A 17,756-nucleotide genomic window follows, 5' to 3' on the forward strand; every position below is an offset into this window, starting at 1 on the left:
GTAACTAATACTGGCTCTAGGTAAATAGCTAGATTGTCGAGTATCAAATAGCTCAAGGACTCGATAGCATGAAAAGTAAAACATAGCATGTTCATAAATGCATAACAATACTTTCTCGCTAACAATTCACACATTTAGATTCTATCAAACACTTGATATACATGATCTTGTGCATGAATGGAATCACATATTAACATATCAGGTTTTCACAAGTCAAGTCACATAAGCATTTTATCAAACACTTGTAATGCATTAACTTGTATGTGAATGGGGAATACATATTAGCATGCTATAATGGCATTATCTCATTCACATAGAAAATTTATCAAACACAAGGGAAGCATACTTGGTTCATTAAATCATAAACACTTAAGGTTAACATGGTTACAATAATTAACTTTCAAATTGAAGGACGGTTTGGGCATCAACCTCTTCCATTACTTTTCTACACATACTGACATTACTACTAAAATCTGAAAGTCTGACTTGGTTACTTGTTCTACCATCTCCCACATAGCTTAAAGCCATTATTCTAAGTTCGTGAACCCCCTTAATAAATTCTAAATTGAACTGAAACCACTATACTCTAGAGCTCGAGATATAACAATACTCATGAATACTAAACTCATTCTGAAGGACTACTCCTGATAATGTAAGGTCCACTTCTATTACTTTCTTCTAATACATGATTCTTAGATTTCTATTGCCCCAACAATCATCATATAGCAACCTTAACAATGACTAACTTGAATTCTCAACTCTTCTTTCTACTTGTTCAATCTAGAGATCCATACTTAAATCAAGTAAAACTGAGGTACTACCCTTTCATTCAAGGACTGGTTCATCAAGAAATTGAAATTGAATAACTTTACTACTAAACTTAACTGAAGGGATTTTTCTGACATATTGTAATTGAGCAATTTTTGTATACTCATCTAGCTGGAATAGATTTTCCTACTGGGGTAGGCACTAGGAAAGGTTCTATTATGATTTCTAGTCTGACTTCAGGTTGATTGTTATGCAAGGAGTTATAAAAGATAGAGAAGTTCCTGGATCTTATAAGGTATGAATATGTAAATGGAATATCTGTAACGTACCAGTGATCACATTAGGAGAACTTTCCTAATCTTTTCTGGACTAAAGTGCATCAAGCCTGTTTGGGCATTGCCTACTGGCAGCACTGGAAGTGGCACCCTGTTGGTTCAGGTGAGCGGACTGAGCTGAAGGACAGTTGGACTGACCCTATTCACGTGAATCCCTTCCCCTCTAAGCCATCACTCTATACTTTTGTATCTTGTGGCCTGGCTTACCATTTCCAAAACATGCATCACTGCCAACTCTACATAGACTTAGGTGATTTTTACCATATTCTTTGGAAAATGGATGGGTACGACCAGCGCTCACACTACCCTGGGTTTTGGAGCCTGGTTCCCCATTTTAACTGTCATTCATGAACTTTGGTACTGGTGTACTAGCTAAGAATGAAGCTGGAACTAAAGATTTTGGATGAAACTGGGAACGGTTACCGCCCTCTGACTTAGGCTGACTTAAATTGAAACTACCTATTCTAGCCCTTATGTTCTCTCTCTCTCCTTCTTCTTAATCTTCTGCTCCTCAATCTATTGGGCATGGACCATAAGCCTAGATATGTCCATCACCTTAATCAATATCACAGTTCTGTACTCCTTAACCATACTATCTAACGCCCCAGACAAAAGTTTCCTCATTTTGGACCTGTTGTCTACTACTACATGAGGAGCATACCTGGCTAACTGAATAAACTAAAGGGAATACTCTTTCACACTCATACTACCTTGCCTAAGATTGATAAACTCTAACACCATGGCTTCTCTCATCTCTAAGGGAAAGAATCTATCTAGAAAAGCAGTAGCAAACTCTTCCTACTCTATGGGCTCTACATCTGTGCCCCTGTATACCTTCCACTACTTAAACCACATATGATCTACATCTTTCAGCTGATAGGCAGCTAACTCAGCACTCTCACTGGAATTCACTCCCATAATATCTGTGACTTTCTGAACTTGATCGAGGAACTCCTATGGATCCTCTTCTAACTTAGATCCTGAGAATAGGGGAGCATTCATTAGGGTGAATTCCCAAATCTTGGATGTAGCAATATTAGCCACTATGTTAGCCTGAACAGCAGCTGGCCATTCATTCTGAGTTGTTATGAAATTGGCTAAAGTAATGAATGCATCACTAAATTCTGTATGGGAGACATGTCGTCCAGGGGATATGCCTGAACAGGCTGAGGTGCTGACTGATTTCCAGTTCTTCTTTTGTAGTCTTTTTAGGAGGCAAGTTCTTTAACCAAAAGAAAGAAAAGGATTAGACTGAGAATTTAGCTTGATCTCATGCTCACTCGCACAACATGAATACAGAAAGAAGGAAAACTTTTCCTAAAACATCTCATAGCCTTTTGTCCATAAGTGTGGCGCACTACACACCCATGCACAATACTCTACTAGATACGGCTTTCAGACTCCCAAGGACTCTGTTGAACCTTAGGCTCTGATACAAGTTTGTAATGCCTTGAGAAGACACTCTGGCCAACCCCGAAGGACGATAAGTTAACCTATGAGTGATATCGGCTATAATCACTAAATAATAATACTGAAATATATGAAGAAAATAAGTTGAAATGCCATAAGTTTCAAAATCTAAAATACTGATAAATATAACATTTGTTAAAAACATCTGACAACTAAACACTGTCTGAACTGGTCTAGTCTGAAAGGCTCTAATTAAATAGTATAAATATGAATTTAATGGGACAAGCCTCCAACTAAATCCAACTACTGAATTACTGATAAACTAAAATACTAATATAAAAGCACATCCTCGATAAATGAGCACCCACTACTAAGTCTGTGACTGCTGGCTAAATTTGTCTAAGCTTGGTTGGGATCCTGAGCATCCAAACTATGATATGAGACATCATAGCGCAAAGAAAGAGTATGTGTCAGTACGTGGAATATACTGGTATGCTAGATGAGGTAAGGTTGGATGCAAGGGTTCATATGCATAAATAGTAACTGACTGATTGTTATAGAGTAACTAAAAATAGGAGTACGTAGATAACTGATACTACGGAATTCACTGAGTATGCAATACTATTCATATACGTATAAACTATAATTGAGATTTTCTAAAGAAGAGGACTGAGTTCTGATAACTGAGTAACTGATATCTGAAGTTACTAATAACTGATGTACTGATACTGATTGACTGTGTCTGACAGTCCTGATTCTTTAAAACTGAACTGAGTTCTAAACTGAAGACTGAAACTAAAACTATGGGAGGTAATCATCTAACCGATATACCTATTTTCTGAATAGATTTGGGGTCCAACCTATAACCCCAGCTGGAAGGGTATCAGTACCGTACCACATGCACTAACACTAGAAAACCAGGATGCCAAGACTAACTAATGGTTGACACCTGGGCAGAGCCAAGCCTAATCTAATGGGTGAACCCTGGGAGGTAGTTAAGCCTAGTCTGACAGGTGACTCCTCATCCTACACTGGCTATGCAGTTCTAGAGTATAAAGACTACTACTAATGACTCTGCCTCACTAACGGGAAAGCTTTCATCCCTGCACTCCCTTGGTTCTAAATCCTACTCCCAACTGAAAGACATTGAACTGAGTATACTGAACTAAACTTGGCTAACACTGAGTTTACTGAGTTTTCCTAAGTTCAATAACTGACTAAGTCCTACTGATCGTTACATGACTGATACTATTCTATAACTGATACTGTCTCTAGGTAAATAGCTAGATTGTTGGGTATTAAATACCCCCAGGACTCAATAGCATTAAAAGTAAAACATAGCATGATCATAAAGGCATAACAATATTTTTTTGCTAATAATACACTTATTCAGACATCCTGTCAAACACTTGATATACATAACCTTGTGTATGAATGGAATCACATATTAACATATCATGTTTTCACTAGTCAAGTCACACAAGCATTTTATCAAACACTTGTAATGCATTAACTTGTACATAAATGGGGAATACACGTTAGCATACTATAATGGTATTATCTTATTTACGTAAACAATTTATCAAACACATGGGAAGCATACTTGGTTCATTAAAACATAAACACTTAAGGTTCATATGGTAACAATAATCAACTTGCAAACTGAAGGTTTATCATGAATGTCATGTAATTCAACACATATGAGGATCAATTCTTGGAAATTATAATTCAAATCATGGATTAAAATCCAACAATAACATGAGCATGAATTCAATTCAACTAAATCATAGAAATTCATAAATATATAATATTTGTATTTAGAAAAAGGATTCTTGGACTTCATGGGTGAAAGGAACCCATGAATGAACACCTAACATACCTTGAAGATTCTTTATTCAAGGTTCTTGGAGGAAATTCTTAGGCTTGTTATTGATTTCTTGAACTAGGGTTTTTGCCTCCTTGAGAGAGAATGCTTAAATTTGGGAAATATTGAATAAAGAATGATTTTTAAAATGTTTTTAGGGATTTAATATCACACTTGGGCAAAATAAAACCATGGGAAAATGGCCCATTTAACCCTGGACAACATTTAAATTTTCATCAAAGATTCTCGAATTGGCACCCTAGCGCGACGTGCCACTATCGCGTCGGCCCACTGGTAATTGCCAATTGGGAATATGACCGGTGGCACGACGCGGTGGTATCGCGTTGCCACTTTGAATGTGACCTATAAGATCACCGTGACGTGGTGGAATCGCATTGATACACTGGAAAAGGACAATTGTGAAAATGAGCCTTGGCGCGATGCTCCATGATCATGGTCCCTCGCTGGAAACTAACAACTGGGAAATGGGACATCAGCATGATGTGGTGGTATCATAGAGATTCACTAGAAATTTCTAGATGCCATTTGTCCTAGCTTCGCGATGCATTTGAGTGCCAGTTGGCACACTGTTTCACTAAATTGGCCATAACTTTTGCCCGGTTATCGAATTTGGACAAATTTTATATGGTTGGAAAGCTAATTGAATTTCCTATGCAATAGAAGGCTCTAAACTAAAAAATACCAAGTATTTTAAAATTTTTATATTGGATAACTCATAGACTGAGTGTTAATTTAAGCTAGAGAAACATAGGGCATTACAATATATCCCCCTTGCGAACATTCGTCCTCGAATAAGACTGATTAAGATGAGAAACACTGATAGACTGAGTTTACACACTGAACATGTACACTGAAGCATGACTACATGACTGAACTACTGACAAGCTGAGTTCTCCTACTGAACATGCATATTTGATGCATGGAATACATAACTGAAGCTACTGATAAGCTGAGTTTCATACTAAACATGCATATCTAATGCATAAGTACATGATTGAACTAGTTCATAAATGTATAACGTAATATGCAACGGTAAGGAATACCAACTTTTACAACTGCAACTGAATAATGAAACTGCGTAAAGCTAAGTAAGATTGTTTCCTCAAGTTGAAAATACTAATGAACCTGAGATCATTTGCTGAACATGTATGAACAGGAGAGAACCTGATTGAGTCTGAAACGTGATACATGAACTAAATATTATGAGTTGAATTGATTTTTTGATTACATGCCATGCCATAAGAATGGGCATATAGCTAAGATTTTGGAATGTGAGAGTCAACTTATGAGTACTCACTACTCTAAATTGGGTCTTGTTAGGACATGAGATCTCGGGGTTTACAGTACATCTCCCCCTTAGGGCATTATATCCACCAAAGAATGCTGACTTGGCTAAGATACTGAGAAAAGGCTGAGACAATGCACGGGGCACCTACGAACTAAATCATGACTGAATATCTGAGATCTAAAACTGAGGTATGATATATGAATGGGGATGAACTCATAAAAACTAGGATGATCCATCTTGGAACAGTCATATTCATGAAACTTTGGATAGTACAATTGGATGAAAAGATGGGGAAACTGTATGAACTTGTCCGTCTGACTGCTAAACTGAATTCCTAGCTTTACAAACTAACTCATACTAAAAGCTTATACTCAACTGAAGCATTTACTGACACTCTTTCTATAAAGTTCTACTGTTTTTAGGGAGCAAGGAAATCTCGGAAAGGTCTGAATAAGACACCTGAATAAGAAATGTATGAGGCAAGGCCTACGAAACATCATCTAAGATAGAGTGACTAAGCCTTAAGCACTGAAACTATAAATTTTCAAGCTTAGAAATATTCCTTAAATACTTTCTCAACTATACTCTCCACCTTAGTATGGCACTTTACCTTAGACTACTGAAAATATTCACATAGGCACTAATCACGAATGCATAAACATACTAACTTATCTAATTAACTGAATGGCGAAGAGCTGAATACTGGTCATGTGAGATTGAACTGTACTTAGTTGGACTGAAACTGTAGGGTATAGTGTTATGAATATGAGGTAAGGACTGGCTGGAAAAATGGGATACTGAGCATACTGTATGGTATGAGTACATGAGTACACAAGTCATGAGCTGCATGACCTGAGTTTGGAGCTTCTGTATTCGTGGAACATGATTCGTAACACTGAAGAAAATGGAACTGTTCATACTAGGAACTGTAAGCATACATGATTTTTGATAATATATACGAATAGAAGCTATGATCATAGTGCTGACATATACTGCGAGAGTAGATATCATGATAGTTAAAGTGTAAAACTTTGTACTGAGGTAAGGACGGTTTGGGTATCAACCACTCCCATTGCTTTTCTGCACATACTAACATTACAACTAAAATTTGAAAATTTGACTTGGTTACTTGTTCTACCATCTCCCTCTTAGCTTAAAGCCATTATTCTAAGTCATGACCCACTTAATAAATTCTAAATCAAACTGAAACCACTTTACTCTACAGACCAAGATATAACAATACTCATAAACACTAAACTTATTCTGAAGGACTACTCCTGATAATGTAGGGTCCACTGCTATTACTTCCTTTTGATACATTATTCTTAGCTTTCTATTGCCCCAACAATCATCATATAGCAACCTAAACACTCACTAACTTAGAATTCTCAACTCTTCTTTCTACTAGTTTAATCTAGAGATCCATACTTAAACGAACTAAAATTGAGGTACTACCCCTTCATTCAAGGACTGGTTCATCAAGAAACTGAAACTGAATGACTCTATTACTAAACTCAACTGAAGGGATTTTTCTGACATACTGTAATTGAGTAATTTCTATATACTCGTCTCGCTGGAATAGATTTTCCTACTGGGGTAGGCACTAAGAAAGGTTCTGTTATGATTTCTAGTCTGACTTAAGGTTGATTGTTATGCAAGGAGTTACAAAAGACAGAGAAGTTTCTGGATCTTATAAGGAATGAATATATAAATGAAAGATTTGTAACGTACCACTGACCGCATCAGGAAAACATTCTTGATCTTGTCTAGACTGAAATGCATAAAGCCTATTTGGGTGTTTCCCACTGGCAGTGCTAGAAGTGGCACCCTGCTCGTTCGGGAAACCAAACTGAGCTGAAGGACGGTTGGACTGACCCACCTGGAGTAAATCCCTTCCCTTTTGAGCCATTATTCTACACACCCGCATCCTGTGTCCTGGCTTACCATATCCAATACTTGCATCACTACCAGCTCTACATGCACCTAGGTGATTTTTATAAGATTCTTTGCAAAACTAATGGGTATGACCATCGCTCATACTATCCTAGGTTTTGGAGCCTGGCACCCCATCTTAACTGTTATTCCTGAACTTTGGTACTAGTGTACTAGATGAGGATGAAGCTAGAACTGAAGATTTTGGATGAAACTGGGAACAATTACCATCCTCGTACTTTAGCTGATAGAAATTGAAACTAACTATTCTAGCCCTCTTATTCTCTCTATCTTTCTTATTAAGCTTCTGATCCTCAGTCTATTGAGCATGAACCATATCCTGGAGATGTCCATATCCTTAATCAATATTGTAGTCCTGCACTCCTTAACCATACTATCTGACACCCCAAACATAAACTTGCTTATTCTGAACCTATGATCTACTACTACATAAGGAGCATACCTGGCTAACCGAGTAAACTTAAGGGAATACTCTTTCACACTCACACTACCTTGCCTGAGATTAATGAACTCTAACACCTTGGTTTCTCTCATCTCTAAGGGAAAGAATCTATCTAGAAAAGCAGCAGTAAATTCTTCCCACTTATGGGCTCTGTATTTGTGCCTCTGTCTACCTTTTTCTACTTAAACCACGTATGAGCTACATCTTATAGCTGATAGGCAGCTAACTCAGTGCACTCACTGGAATTCACTCCTGAGAATAGGGAAGGATTCATTCGGGTGAAGTCCCAAATCCTAGTTACAGCAGTATTGGCAACTGGGTTAGCTTGAACAGCAGCTTTCCATTCATTTTGAGTTGTTACAAAATTGGCTAGAGTAGTGAATGCATCTTTGAATTTTGCATGGAAGATATGCTCGTCCAGGGGATATGCCTGAATGGGCTGAGGTGCTGACTGATTTCCAGTTCTTCTTTCATTAGTGTTTTTAGGAAGCATGTTCTTTAACCAGAAGGAAGAAAAGAATTAGACTGAGAATTTAGCTTGAGCTCACGCTCACTCGCATGACATAAATACTGAAAGAAGGGAAAATTTTCCTAAGACATCTCATAGCCTTCTGTCCATAAGTGTGACGTGATACATACCCATGTACAAGACTCTACTAGATGCGGCTTTCAGACATCCAAGGACTCTATCGAACCTTAGGCTCTGATACCAAGTTTGTAATGCCCTGAGAGTACACCCTGGGTGTCACACGATGCTTACAACCTCGAAGGACCACAAGCTAACTCATGACTAATATTTGTAGTGAGCACTGAATCATAATACTAAAATAAATGCAAAAAAATAGGCTGAAATTCCATAAGATTCAAAATGACAAATACTGATAAATATAACATTTGTTAAAAACATCTAACAACTAAACACTGTCTGAACTTGTCTAGTATGAAAGCCTCTAACTAAACTGTCTGAATATGGAGTTGATGGGATAAGACCTCAACTAACTCCAACTACTAAACTACTGAAAAATTGAAATACTAAAATAAAAGAACATCCTCAATAAATGAGGACTCACTACTAAATCTGTTAATACTGGATGGATCTGTATAAGTATTTTTGGGATCCTGAGCATCCGAACCTTTGATATGAGACATCATAGCACAAAGAAAGAGTATGCATCAATACATGAAATGTACTGGTATGCTAGATAAGGTAAGGATGAATGTAATGGTTTATATGCATCAACAGTAACTAACTGAATAATATAGAGTAACTGAATATAGGAGTACGTTGATAAATGATACTATGGAAATCACTGAGTATGCAATACTGTACATATATGTATAAACTGTAACTGAGCTTTTCTGAAGCTGAGCACTGAGTTCTGTTAACTGAGTAACTGATATCTAAAGTTACTAATAACTTATGTATTAACACTAATTGACTGTTTCAGACAATCTTGGTTCTATAAAATTGAACTGAGTTCTAAACTGAAGACTAAAACTGAAACTGTAGAAGGTAATCATCTAAATGACATGTCCCTTTTTAGAATAGATTTAGGGTACAACTTGTAACCCCAGCAGAAAGGGTATCTATGCCTTGCAACAGGTACTAATACTGGAAAATCAGGATCCCAAGCCAAACTGATGGGTGATACCTAGGCGGATCCAGGCCTAATCAAATGCGTGAACCCTGGGAGGTAGTCAAGCCTATTCTGGTGGGTGACTTCTTATCCTGTGCTGGATATGTAGTTCCGGAGTATAGGGATTGCTACTAACGACTCTGCCTTACTGATGGGGAAGCTTTCATCCCTGCACTCGCTCGGTGCTAAATCCTACTCTAAATTGAAAGACACTGAACTGAGTATACTGAACTGGACTAGACTGACACTAAGTTTGCTGAGTTTTCCTGAGTTTGGTAACTGACTAAGTCCTACTAATCATAACATGACTGATACTATTCTGTAACTGACATTGGCTCTAGGTAAATAGCTAGATTGTCGGGTATTAAATACCCCCACGACTCGATAGCATAAAAAGTAAAGCATAATATGATCATAAAGGCATAAAAATACTTCATTGCTAACAATACAATCATTAAGACATTCTGTCAAACACTTGATATACATGATCTTGTGCATGAATGGAATCACATATTAATATATCATGTTTTCACTAGACAAGTCACATAAGAATTTTATCAAACACTTGTAATGCATTAACTTATACATAAATGGCGAATACACGTTAGCAAGCTATAATGGCATTATCTCATTCACATAGACAATTTATCAAACACATAGGAAGAATACTTGGTTCATTAAAACATAAACACTTAAGGTTAACATGGTTACAATAATTAACTTACAAATTAAAGGGTTTATCATGAATATCATGTAATTCAACACATACAAGGATCAATTCTTGTAACTTATAATTCAAATCATGGATTAAAATCCAACAATACCTTAAGCATGAATTCAATTCAACTAAATCATGGAAATTCATAAATACACAATCTTTGTATTTTGAAATAGGGTTCTTGGACTTCATGGGTGAAAAGAACTAATGAATGAACACCTAACATACCTTATAATATTCTTTCTTGAAGGTTCTTGGAGGAAATTCTTAGGCTTGTTCTTGATTTCTTGAACTAGGGTTTTTGCCTCCTTGAGATAGAATGCTTGAATTTAGGGAAAATTGAATAAAGAATGATTTTTAAAATGGTTTTAGGGCTTTAATATAACACCTGGGTGGAATAAAATCATAGTAAAAAAGCCCATTTAACCCTAGACAACATTTAAGTTTTTGTCAAAATTTCTCGAACTAGCCCTTTAGTGAGACGCGCCACTATCGCGTTGAGCCACTAGAAATTTCAAACTGGGATTATGACCGGTGGAGCGACATGGTGGTATCGCGTTTCCACTTTGTATGCAACCTATAAGCTCACCGTAACACGGTGGAATTGTGTTGGTACACTAGAAAAGGACAATTGTGAGTATAAGCCTTGGCGCGATGCGCCATGATCGCGGTCCCTCACTAGAAATTGAAAATTGGGAACTGTGACATTGAAGAGAAGTGATCGTATCATGGATATTCACTGGAAATTGCCAAATTTCATTTGTCCTGTGTAATACCCTGAAAAATTTTCTTCGTAAAGATTTCGTGAGAAACGTATTGAGTTCTACGCTTTAGAGTGATCCATAAATTTTCTATGTAGTATTTCTAAGATATTGACCTACCATTGTGTAGAGTATCAAATAATCTTTCCAACAATATGTAGATCATCAAAAACAGACACTCGAGCGATGAGTTACGACCATTTCGATCGAACTACGACCATTCCGATCGAACTGTGAACAGTAAAACGTGCAGGAAAAAAAAGTACTGAGGCCTGGCGTATTTTTTATCCTACTTTAAATGATCATAACTCCTTGTACATAATGATCTGAGTGATCTACAATATATCAACGAAAATCTCTGCGAGTCCTTTTTCCAATGAAATTGGTTTCATCCAATTTGTCTATCGGAGCAAAAAGTTATGGTCGATTTACTTCAGCCTATCAAAAGTGAATTTTTGGATCAACTTCAAACAATCATAACTCTATGTACACAATGATCTGGGTGAGATACTATATATCAACGGAAAGATATGAGAGTCCTATTTCTAATGAAATTGGTTTCATCCAATTTGGATATCAGAGTAAAACATTATGGTTGATCTACTTCAGACTATCAAAACAGTCCACCAAAGGACAGATTCGAGAATTATTTGATTTTTAGGGGCATTTTGGTCATTCCCCCTCACCCAAATCGGTCCAAGCCCTATATTAAAGCCTATTAGAAGCATTATATGTTATATTTCATCAAATTCCCTCAAAAAGAAAACCCTAAGCTCCTATATCTAATTTCAAGAACCTTCAAAGTTCACCATTAATTCTGTAAATTTATTCAAGATTCCAAGTTCCTAGTTCAAGAACTTTAAGAACCTCCAAAGTTCACCATTAATTCTGCAAATTTATTCAAGATTCGAAGTTCTTAGTTCAAGAACTCCAAGAACCATCATTCAAAGGCACGATTAACATCTCAAAAACGAGTATCGATCTAAAGTTCATCATTCAAGGTATGTGGGGTTTTTCAACAAGAACTCTCTTTCGTTCTTGTGCCCAAAAGTAATTTTTTTTACAAAGGCATGATTTTTATTTGACTTTTACAAATTTGAAGCATGAACCCATATCTTATGATGATTATTATGAATTCTTGATGTTTATGATTTTGAAAGATGAATTTAAATGTGTGGAGATATAAAGCATGAATCTTGAATGATATTTATCATGATTTTGATATTTGGGTCGTGAATCCCCATTGGAAATTGTGTTTTTTTTAGAAAGTGTGTGTTATAAGCACGTTGATGTTGAATATTTGAGATATTTTGAATGATTTGACCTTTTGGTCATGAATAAGTTATTTTGAACTCGATTGTGAAAGAAATCCACGTTTTTATTGATTATGATAAAGGGGTAGCAAATTGGCTCCCGATGAAAATTGTTGAAGTGTTTATTGTGGATTTTCTTTAATGTGAGCCTGAGGCTGATTTAAATTTCTGAGCTAAGTTTGGGAGTAATCTTTAGCATGGAGTGGGAGGTATAAAGTGACCTTACTTTCCTAGAACTACGTGCCCTCGTAGGATGTGAGCCTGAGGCTGATTTATATAGTGATCACTAGTGTTTTTGAATTGATACTGGAAGTCCTACTCCGATGGCAAGGATAGGACGGCTCTCCCCAACGTGGGTTATACGTTGGACTCCATGTAGCTCACATGGTTTGTGTCTGTAATAGGATCTCCCAATGTGTGTGTGTACTCTTCTATCTGAGATGAAAACATATTTGCTTAAAAGGCTAAGTTTGAGAAAGTCATTATTCTTAAAAGATAAGGAATATATTCTAATGAGAATTGACATGAGATTTGATTATTTTGATGATTTGAAATTGAGATAAAAGTGAATTGAGAACGTATTGTAATGACTCACTTGTTTCACTTTACATGTATTATTCATCCATGATTCTGATGATTTAATTTGAGCTAAGTGAGTCATCTATATCAGCATGCATAATTTTATATAGAGATCAGAATATAAAAATACTCGTGAACACTAAACTCATTCTGAATGACTACTCCTAATAATGTAAGGTCCACTACTATTACTTCCTTCTGATACATAATTCTTAGCTTTCTATTGCCTCAACAATCATCATATAGCAACCTCAATACTGACTAACTTAGAATTCTCAACTCTTCTTTCTATTGGTTCAATCTAGAGATCTGTACTTAAATCAACTAAAATTGAGGTACTACCTCTTCATTCAAGGACTGGTTCATCAAGAAACTGAAATTGAATGACTCTATTACTAAACTCAACTTAAGGGATTTTTATGACATACTGTAATTGAGTAATTTTTATATACTCGTCTCGTTAGAATAGATTTTCCTAATAGGTAGGCACTAAGAAAGGTTTTGTTAAGATTTCTAGTTTGACTTCAGGTTGACTGTTATGCAAGGAGTTACAAAAGACAAAGAAGTTCTTGGATCTTATAAGGCATGAATACATAAATGAAAAACCTATAACGTACCAGTGACCGTATCAGGAGAACTTTCCTAATTTTGTCTGGACTGAAGTGCATAAAGCTTATGTGGGCGTTTCCCACTGGCGTCACTGGAAGTGGCAACCTGCTGGTTTGGGCGACCGAACTGAGCTGAAGAATGGTTGGACTGACCTTGTTGGCATAAATCCCTTTGACGATGCACCATGATCGTTGTCCCTCAATAGAAATTAAAAACTGGGAACTGGGACATCGACACGACATGGTGGTATAGCGGAGCTTCAATGGAAATTACCAAATACTATTTGGCCTGGCTCCGCGATGCGCCGGAGTGCCAATTGGCACACTATTTCACTAAATCTGTCATAACTCTTCGCCCGGTTATCGAATTTGGGTGAATTTTATATCATTGGAAAGCTAATTGAATTTTCTATGAAATGAAAGGATCTAAACTGAAAAATACTGAGTATTTTTAAAATTTTATATTGGATAACTCATGGACTGAGATTTAATTTAAGCTAGAGAAATACAGGGTATTACAGTATGTAACATTTTTTTACCCAAAAATCATAGGGAACTTTTCGTAGAATTTTCAGCACTCTTCATTTTTCCAACCATTTTCTCTGGCTCTTCTAGAACGCTAGGCTCCTTGTTAAGAAATTTTGGTGGTCCAGTTAACTTAAAAGTAGTCTCAGGAGTATAACAATGATCACTAAGAGTATTAAACATGGGTCAAGTAGCAGCATGGGGAAGCACAGCCGCTGGGCGACTAGCCAATGTAGAAGCCTCCGTAGAGGATTGAGCAATAAAATCACAGACGATATGTGTTTTTATGAATGTATTAGGCTTATGCTGAGGAGCTAGAGAAAAAGTGGTGGAAGTATTGGGATGTTTTTGGCTTGGAATGAATTCTGAGTTATGTTGCAGTGCATCAACAACAATACAAAACTGACTTTGTGATTTTGATGGAAAACTCAAGGTATTTTTAGAATCAATTTCGGTGCACTTCTGTCATTTGTTGCCTTGGTCTCCTAATATCTTACTTTAAACTCTCATTTTCCAATTCTCTGTTTGATCCATGATATGACTCTCTATATCCTTGTTGGACACAATTAACCCTTCCTTGGATTTGGTGTGACGTGGAGGACCAGCTACAATGCCACAAACCAACCACCTTAAACTAACTGAAAAAGAGATAACAAAATTCATTAGAGTTCAACACTTTCTAAAAATCCTTTTCTCTTTTTTGTTTTGAAAAGATCCCCAAACCCGAGAAGGGCGCCTACGTATCTCACTCCCAAAATAGGAGAATCAGGTATGTGTAGTTCGTGAAGCTTGGCCACAAAAGTTCCAATAAAACTCTCTTTCTTTTTCTTGATACTCTTGACGAAATTTTTTTTTGCATTTTTCAAGTTTAAATACATATACAAATGAAGCCTATGATTACCAAAGATTAATCTTTTTGGGTTTTCGATTTTGAATTTCATACGAAAATAAAACTTAAAGCTATTAAAGAAAAATCTTTTTGTAGTTTTTATTTTAAAGATGTATATGACACCTACTCTAAATGAAGAGTGAAGAAAATCCTTTTGACTTTTTCAAATTCCTATACAAAATAAAACCTATAATTACCAAAGAAAAATCTTTTGGTAATTTTAATTTGGAATTTCATATGAAAATAAAACTTGAAACTATTAAAGAAAAATCTTTTTGTAGTTTTCTTTTAAAAGATGTATATGACATCTACTCTAAATGAAAAATGAAAAAAATCTTTTTAAATTTTTTAAATAAGATCACCGAACCCTAGAAGGGTTGCCTTTGTATCTCACTCTCAGGAGAGGAGAATCAGGTGTGTGTGTAGTTCATCCAGATTGTATAATTAGGGATTAAATAACTGACTGACCCCTGACTTGACAGACACGACCAAAGATAAAGGATAAATAAAGTCAATAAAATCTTTTTTTGAGTTTTCAATTTGACACTTCACAAAAAAAAGACACCAACAACTATGAAAGAAAAATCTTTTTGGTATTTCCATTATATGGAATATACAAACTCCTACCATCTTTTTTGAATTTTTCTTTTATAAAAGCTCCTATTGAAAAAAATATTTTTGAAATTTTCAAATTTGTGAATGCTTACTAAAGAAATAAAAGAAAAATCTTTTTGATGTTTTTGATTATTTTTTTTTAAATGAGTGCAAAACATAAAAAATCTTTTGTATTTTTGTACTGTGGAAAACAAAAGCTATAAAAAAACTCTAAAAACTACGAAACTCTTTTTTTTCACCTTTCTTTTCTTTTTTTACATTTTTTCAATATTTTCTTGCCTACGCACTTTACTTCTAACACGTGTTTTCCCCTAAATCAGCTCGTTAAATGACCACGTTACCCTCAGAGATGCAACATTTAGTACATAGGGATGCTTTAAAGGTGAGTCTCCTGCAAAGGGCCACATGAGTCCCGCTAGTTCTCAATATGATGTAGATAAGCATGACCTAAAGGCTGACCTATGCTGGGGTTCAATAACAAGGCTGTTTGGGGGAGCGTATGATCGATAGTGGCTGAAAGAGCTTTTCACCCACTCCATACACCCTATGGCTCCCCCTCCTAAAATAAGGGTGACTCAACTAGAGGTCGTGTACACACGTGTACTATGGACTTGTTGCGAAAAAAATAACTCTGGTTATGCATATGATGCTACATATAAAGCGGTAACACATAATAAAAACTGTAAACATGTAGCACATAACCACGCAACAACGATAAAACTATACAAGCAATAACACAAACAATGTCTATACACCCATAATGTCAAACTGTAATACCCCGTATTTCTTAAGCTCATTTTAACTCTCAGTACATGAGTTATTCCACATAAATCTTTCTAAATACTCAGTATTTTTCAGTTTAGATCTTACCAATGCATAGAAAATTCATTCAGCTTTCCAACGATATAAAGTTTTCCCAAATTCGATATCCGAGCGAAAAGTTAGAGCCATTTTAGTGAAATAGTGTATCACATGGTACTTCAGTGCATCGTGGAGGTCGTATAAATAGAAATAGTCATTTTACAGTGAGCCAACGTTATACCACCGCGTTGTGCCAAAAGATCAGTTCACAATTATCAAAATCCAATAAGGCAACACGATCATGGTGCGTTGTGCCAAGGGTGAAATTCGCATCCAGTGTTGCTCCACAATTCAACTACGTAGTGCCACCAGCCAATTTCCCAATTATCACTTTTGCAGTATTGCTCTGCAATAATAGCGTGTCATGCCAAGTCCTAGTTTCCCGTCCAATGAGGCACCACGATGGCGTTGCGTCGTGCCATCAGCCTAGTTCCCAGTTTTTCACTTTCTAGTGGCACGATGCGATTGTACCGTGTCGCACCAGGGGCCTAAATTGGATTTTCAGTGATGAAAATTAAAAATGTTCCAAAGGTAATAGAGTCTTTCTCCATTATCTATATCAGCCTTAAACACGAAATTATGCCCTAAATACCCTATTATATCATTATTCACTCACTTTTCTCAAGATTTAAAACATTCTCTCTCAAAGAGGAAAAAATCCTAGTTCATGAAATCAAGGTCAGTCCTCAAGAAATCCTCAAAGAACCTTCAAGAAAGAATCTTCTAAGGTATGTTAGATGTTCATCCATGGATCCTTACCTTCCATGGAGCCGAGGAATCCTTTTTCAAAATACAAGTTTTGAATTTTATTAATTCTATGTTTGAATTTGATTGTATCCATGTTCATGATGTTGTTTGGGTTTCAATCCATGATTTATTATAAGTTTTCATAAAGTTAAAATAGTTTATGTGATGAGTTATATGAATTGCATGCTAAACCCTTGAATTTGAAATTGAGTATTGTATTTATGATGTTCATGTATTGACCATTACCATGTGAACTAATCCATCCTCCCCAAGTGTTTGCTAAATTGCCTAAGTAAAGTAAATAGTAGAATCATGACAGGTCATTATGTGTTTCAAATCATGTACAAGTTTATGCCCTACAAATGTTTGATGAATTGCTTATGTGATTTGACTAGTGAAAGCATGACATGTTATTATGTGAT

This window comes from Capsicum annuum, chromosome 7, assembly GCF_002878395.1.
Source record: "Capsicum annuum cultivar UCD-10X-F1 chromosome 7, UCD10Xv1.1, whole genome shotgun sequence".
NCBI lineage: Eukaryota > Viridiplantae > Streptophyta > Magnoliopsida > Solanales > Solanaceae > Capsicum > Capsicum annuum.